Genomic DNA, 7,811 nt, shown 5'->3' on the forward strand with positions numbered 1-7,811 from the left:
ACGTCAGTTTTCTTTCTCCTCATAACGACATCCTCCTGATTAGTCCCCACCCGGAGATCCGAATGGGGGACTATTTTACCTCCGGAATATTTTACCCAAGAGGACGCCATCATCATTTAACCATACAGTAAAGTTGCATGCCCTCGTGAAAAATTACGGCTGTAGCTTCCCCTCACTTTCAGCTGTTTGCAGTACAAGCACAGCAGGGCCATTTTGGTTAGTAATACAAGGCCAGATCAGTCAATCATCCAGACTGTTTCCATTGCAACTACTGAAAAAGCTGCTGCCTCTCTTCAAGATCCGCACATTTGTCTGGCCTCTCAACCGATACCCTCCATTGTGGTTGCACCTACGGTATGGCTATCTGTATCTCTGAGGCACGCAAGCCTCCCCACCAACGGCAAGATCCATGGTTCATGGTTTATTGGGATGAGGATAAACAAAAGTTGCAGCTGCGAGTGGATGAGTGTGTTATGCATTGCAAGGCAAAACACAGTCAACTGGGCACGGTATAGCAAGAGCCAACGCTGCAGCACACTACTGGAACAGAAACCTTTCATCATTTGCCACTATGGGAGTGTTTAAAGTACGTGAGCTTAAGTCCTAAACGAACATAGTGTGGATGTGTAAGCCCTCAGTCTTCGTGCACTAAATTCTTCTCGTCTCAGTATCACAACCTTCGCCATGGGCGTAATTGTGGAATGCAGTAAGGGGTTCGCTGTTCGAACACAAGAAACGGCAGCCTGCCCTGAGTTACAAGGGGTGTGCCCGCTTGCAGGCGGAAATTCACGGCGACCATCAGCTGCACTGTTTTGCTGCTTTACCTACAACTCAGACTGTTGTGGTCATGACATTTCTTATACCAACTAAGTGTTGCAACAATGTATTTGTATGATTTCAGCTGTTACAACTGCGACTCTTTGGCATCACGGTAATAGGGTACGGCATTTTTTCGCTTGTTTAAGTGCACAGTTTTATTTTTCGCTATCGATTTGCTGTAGTACCTTAGAACATATTCTGAGGTCAAACAGAACGACCTCAACGCCATCCAGGATGTATTTCGAGAATACAGACAGTGCAAAACCCAATTCATTTAATAAGCACAGTTTTGCTAGTGAGCGAAATGCGTTTCGGAAATGAGTAAACACCGTTTTCCCCTGTCTGCCTTGATCCGTGGTTTTCAGACTGTCGTGATATATGTGATAACACAAATAAAGCAATATACTGAGTTTCTGAAGCGAGTTTTACTGCTTTGTAACTGCCAACAGGATCGCGTTTACGTGTATGTTTATCTGGGCATGACAACCAATTACAATAAATCCTCCTCCTCCCCCCCCCCCCCCCCATAAGCATAAAAAAGCTAATGTCGGGCTTGGTAGTCTAGCGGTAATGAGCGTGCAGGAACAGTAGAAGTCGCGAGTTTGAATCTCAGTGCCTCTCTTTTTTGTATTTTTAAGTGTAGTGTGCCATGTTTTTGTCTAAATATACCACTTAAGCTTTTATAACTGGAGCTACCATATGCTCTGAAACTAACAATACTTTGTCTTTTTTTTTTATTCCGTTCCTCAATCGGAAAAAAACAGAATCCTTGTTTTTCGTCTGTCTGTTGCACATCCTTTGCTTCAGGAACTTGGAGATGTATCAAATTGAAATTTTTTTCACATACTGAGGTTGTGTTCCCTTCACGGTGTAAAATGTACAGACCTATAGGGCACTTTCTGTTGACCTACACTAATGAAAATTGGCAAGAAGCAAGGTAAAGGAAAAGTCCGAAAACTGGCAATTTGTAATTATATCACACGGAAATTGTTATCCAACATCGAACTTGAAATTACAACAATCAGTAGTTCTGCGTTCATGTTGACTGGATCGCAATACTAAACGTCAGATATCGCGCAAGGAATGTCAGTATTGCGTTTCGGAATTTAGCCGTCATCAGATATCCATATGCGATTACTGCATGTGCATATGTCGTTCAAAGTTGCACGTGAAGCAAAAATTCGCAGAATAGACGCAATCAGCCTCAATGCTACTAATTACTCTAATAATACTACTTAAACATCTTCAACATTTCGCGGCCCTGTCAGCAACTGTATAAATATTAATTTTAATAATTAACAGTTTCAGTTGCACCGTTTATCTAGAATTTACCTATGTTTCAGTCGGTATAACCCAACCTTCCTCACAATAACAGTATCTACTGTTTGTCCATAGTGGACATCGTCAAGTATTCATAAATTATCGTCAGAATGTAAAACTTATCTGGCACTGCGTCGGCCCCACGTCGCGGCAGCCACGAGTGCTGTACTGGAACTCCACTATGGACAAACAGTAGACACTGTTATTCTGAAGAATGTTGGGTTATCCCGACTGAAACTTGGGTAAAGTCTATGTAAGCGGTGCAACTGAGGCTGTTCATTATTAAAATGAAAATAATAATACTGGTCGCCTGCTTCCTGCATGACCTTGTCATATTTACACTATTAAAATGAAAACATTCTCTCCAGACAAGTTTTAACATTTTTCTCTGACCAATTTTGAGGTATCAAGTCTAAGTGCAGACCTAAGACGTAAAAAAAAAAAGTAATGACTTCTGTATTTCTAAACGTCTGAACAAAAATCGTAAGTACTTAACATCAAAATGTTGTGTAATGAACTGCTTGTAGATGGAGAAAGGAAGCCCAGTGGCAGACATGTTTCATTAAGATCACTGATTTTATTTTCATAAAGCGAAACCCATTTGGTGACAAAAATATGCATTTTCTTGGAGTTGCGAGACACATTCCTGAAAGCAGTGATGGTATGCGTTATGTCTATTATCTACCGGTATTGTGTGATTTTTTTCTTTCAAGAAATACTTGACGTCATAGTGTACAAACTGCCTGCGATTGCCACAATTTTTTTTCTTATCGTCCATTCTTTCAAATATATAAACTACTTTCGAACTGCCAGAAGATACTATAATAAATAAAATTTGTATCAAACGCCGCACTGTACAATGTACTTGCTGTGAGACAGTCACGGTTCCCGAAACACATCGCCTGGGGCCGAGGACGGGCACCACAGTCCTAGGTCCGTGGTACTACGCCACACACACAGGCCAAGTCAGAGGACAGAGCCCGCACATTAGTGGCAAACTATTGGCTTTGGATCGGCAGGCCCGATCCGTTAGAGATGCCTGCAATTTTGGCCCGACGCGGAAGTCCATTCATGTGGCCAGCTATTCACGTGCACAGAAACCACGTCGATGAAATGAGACAGCGGTGACCACACACGCAACAGGTAACTGGAGCAAATACTCTGAGAGTAGTCAGCAACTCACCGTAAGGATGATCGCTCAGGCACATAGGAAAGACCATCACACTCTATAACTAAATTTTTGGCTGCAGCCTTTGTCAGAAATCGAAAGTTACTGTGACTTTTTTTGTACCGCCAGTACATTTTTCCAGTCGCGGAAGCCGTCAGGCGCTGACGCCACCCTGCAACACACCTCTGCCAGGCGGGCTGCATTGTGCACAGCCCCTGTAAATCATTAACTGCACAGTCCAGCGAGCTAAGAAAGTTGCAGCTCGGTCCGCAGAGGTCCTTCGTGCACACGAGACACTATAGCAGGTGGTGCACACAACCGCGACAGGGTCACTGCTGCTGCATCCACCGTGACTCGTGCGGCCACTCGAGTGTAAGTGTGCTTCCAGTCGCAGCCGACAATTGGTGCCCACCGCTACAAACACAGAGAGAATCTTCTCCAACACAAAATCCTCATGTACAAGAAATTAAAGATGTCATTAGGTTATTACTTCTGATACTCTCCTATAACTATTTCCAGTTTAACGCTGAAATTCTTTTACGACCGGAAGCCTTTGCTGTACCCATTTGTATAACAAGTACGCTTGCTAAGAGTTTTGTTAAACTTCACAAAAGGCAGTACTTTAAGAAATTGTTGTGACCTGAGCAATTTTCCAGTCTTTAGGTACGGATCTTTCTGTGAGCGGTTGTATATAATTTCTAAATATGGAGCTATTGTATCAGCACACTCAGAGGAACCTGACTGGTATCTAATCTGAACCGGAAGCCTTGCCTTTATCAAGTGATTTAAGCTACTTTGCTACACCGAGGATATTTACTTCAATGCTACTCATCTTGGCACTTTCTGTTGACTGCACTTCGGGAATACTTGCTTCGTATTCCTTGATGAAGGAGTTTCGCAAAACCATGTTTCTTAACTCTACTTTAGTGGCACTGTCATCAGTGACTTCACCGTTATTTTCACGCAGTGAAGGTACTGACTGCATCTTGACACCGGTGTACTTTATGTATGACAAGAATCTCTTCGGGTTTTTCGCCAGATTTCGAAACAGAGTTTTGTTGCAGAAATTATTAAGAGCATCTCGCACTGAAGTAGCTGCTATATTTAGAACTTCGCCAGTCTTGCGGATTTTGGATTCTTTCAGATTTGGCATGCCTTTTCGTTGCTTCTGCAACAGCGATTTGACCCGTTTTGTCCATGGGGGATCAGTATATCACATATTAATTTATGTGGTATATATATATATATATATATATATATATATATATATATATATATATATATATATGAAATCATTCCACATCTTTTCTACGCTTACATTAACAAGATGGCGCCGTTAGGATTGTGTGGTGATATGATGCTCCAAAATCAGTTGAAATTAAATAGTTCTTCATGTAGAAAGTGTAAAAAACGTGTAGTCAAAGGAATTCGGTGCATTAAGTGCAGCTTTTGGTTACATGAGAAGTGCGCAAACGTGTGTCTGAAATTTATAAATGACGATATTCAGTGGACGTGCCTCGACTGTACTAGTGACGAACATGCGCGACTAACATCCGCACTAAGCTCTAAGGACGAAATTATCCGTCTTCTTCAAAGTGACATTGATGCTCTGAAAGCAGAACTGACGTTACTAAAGCAAGAAAATATAGCATTGAAACGTGAAAAGTGTTGTGCATGTGAAAAAACTCAAGTATTGGATGGACCTACTTCGGCAAATACGCGGAGTGATACAACTGACAAAGAACGAAAAAATTCAGCCGCCATTACGAAAGAAAAAGAAACTAAAGATACTGACGTACCAAATAAATATAAGTGGACCAGCGTAACGTACAAAAAAGACAGAAAGAAGCATTATAATAAGACAGAAAGTGAATTTTTTATTATAGGTGACTCATTATTGAAAAACATAATCGTACCAAACTCCGAAATTGACGTTCGGCCTGGAATCAGGACGCATCAATTGCATACACACCTAAACAACGTCTTAAACTCAAGAGAGAACGCAGGAAATAAGCATAGCAGAAATCCAAAAGGTGTTTTTATCCATGTGGGAACAAATTCGCTTCGAACCAACAGTGAGGAAGAAATTGTAAACCACACAAGGAACCTCATCCGAACGGCCAGAAGACTGTACCCGAATTCCAGAATAATAATAAGTGGCATTGTGTACAGGAGATCGGTGAGTGACAGCTATGTGCAGCGAATAAACGGCGATATTAAAGAACAGTGCAATAAGCTAGGAGTCGTTTTTATTGATCCCAACAAATTTCTAAGTGCAAAGTGTCTTGCCAAAGATGGTCTACATCTGAACAGGTTGGGCTCAAAAATATTCAGTAAGATGTTCTTAGATACTTGCCAGATCATAAAAAATAAGGGAAACTTATAAGTAGTGATGGGGGTGAAAAAACGTGTGTAGCATTAAGAAAGAAAAAACCAAACCATTATCTGGCAAGAAATATGCTAAAGCCTGTAAGAAATAGTCAAAGTAGGTATGTTATCCACTGGAATATAAATGGCTTAAACACTGATGCTTCTAATAATAAAAGCTCCAAAATAGATGAATTGGAAATCATTCTGTCAGAATATGCAAATATTAAAGTTGTTTGTTTAAATGAACACTGGTTGACTGAGGGGACAATTAAAATTCTGAACAAAATAGGGAACTTCAGATTAGCAAGTAGCTTTTGTAGAAGAAACAAGTTACGTGGAGGCTCATGTATACTTCTACACAATGACATAAATTATGAGACCAGAAACTGTTTTAATTATTTAAATGAAGAATGTGTGTTCGAGAGCTGTTGTGTAGAAATAGTGGACTCGCTAGCAAATGTTATAATAATCTCAATATACAGAATTCCAGGGACATCAACAACAGAACTATTCTTATCTAAGCTTCAAATTATGCTAGAAGACCTTTGTAGAGAAACAAAGAAAAAAGTTGTAATAGCTGCTGATTTTAATATTGATATCACATGTAATAGTAGCCAAGCTTCAAGGTTCACTGACTTAGTTAAGAAATATGGTTTCAAATTGAATTTCTTTGAATCTACCAGGGACAATGGGCAATCAGCAACATGCATTGACAATGTTCTAACTAATTATGTATATGAAGATGTGTATAAATTTTGTGTAGATCTAGGTATTTCAGATCATTATGTATTGTTTATTGAGCTGCCACAGACAGACACAAACATTTCACATACAAGAACCCATATGAGCAGGAACTTTTGCAAAGAAAACTTGCTAACATTTAGTGAGAAGCTAAGAGATAAAACATGGCCTTTTGATTATGGTAACTCAAGTGATAAAAACTTTGAGAAATTCCTAAATAGTTTTCTTGCAGACTTTAATGAAACATTTCCACCTAGACTCTGCAGCAATAAGATAACAAATACAGTAAAGTGGATTACCCAGGGCATAAAAATTTCCAGTGTAAGGAAAAGGCAACTGCACAGAGAACTAAAATATAATAAAGATATAAATTTCATTAAATATGTTAGACTCTATAAAACCATATTTAAAAGAGTTGTCAAGGCAGCAAAACAACTGGCAAACAACAGGTTAATTTTAAATCATAAAAATAAGACAAAGGCTGTGTGGTCAGTCATTAAATCTGAGTTAGGTGTTAAAGCCTGTAACCAAGAAATTCCAAAAATTGACATTGAAGGAAAAACTGTTGTAAATCCAACTCAAATACCAGAGTACTTTAATGAATTCTTTATAAATGTAGCAAAATCTGATGTAGATGTAGCAGATTATCACAACAAAGTAAATCCCTTTGGCCTAGGCAAAAACTCTGAAAACTTTACAACATTCTCAAAAGTTTCTTCTGAGGATGTAGAAAATGCTATTTTAACATTAAGAAACAAAAAATCTGCAGGTTGGGATAGAATACCCACCAAAGTTATTAAAGTGGTACACAATAGAATTGCAAATCCACTAGCTCAGATAATAAATCAATGTTTTGAAGAGGGCTGTTTCCCAGAGTTACTGAAATATGCTGAAGTCAAACCACTCTTCAAGAAGGGATCAAGAGAGATCATGGGAAATTATCGTCCTATCTCAATTCTCCCAGTCCTATCTAAAATATTTGAAAAACTTGCTGTTGCTCAAATCCAAAACTTCATTGCAAAATATTCTGTTATTCTAAACAATCAATTTGGTTTTCAGCAAGGGAAAAACACCGTAGATGCAGTTAACAGTTTCATTGAGAAAATAAGTACGTCATTAGACAAGAGAAATAAGGTGGCAGGAATTTTCTGCGACCTCACAAAGGCATTCGATTCCGTAAACCACGCATTGCTTGTTTACAAACTTGAAAAGTATGGCATTGGCGGCAGTGCCCTACAATGGCTTAAATCCTACTTATCCAACAGAAAGCAAAGAGTTAGCATTTCTTCAAATGGCGCATATTATTTTTCTGACTGGAAAAAAATTACTCAGGGTGTTCCACAAGGCTCCATATTAGGCCCAGTCCTATTTCTCTTTTATGTTAATGACTTAC

Source organism: Schistocerca gregaria, chromosome 3 (genome assembly GCF_023897955.1).
Source record: "Schistocerca gregaria isolate iqSchGreg1 chromosome 3, iqSchGreg1.2, whole genome shotgun sequence".
Lineage (NCBI taxonomy): Eukaryota > Metazoa > Arthropoda > Insecta > Orthoptera > Acrididae > Schistocerca > Schistocerca gregaria.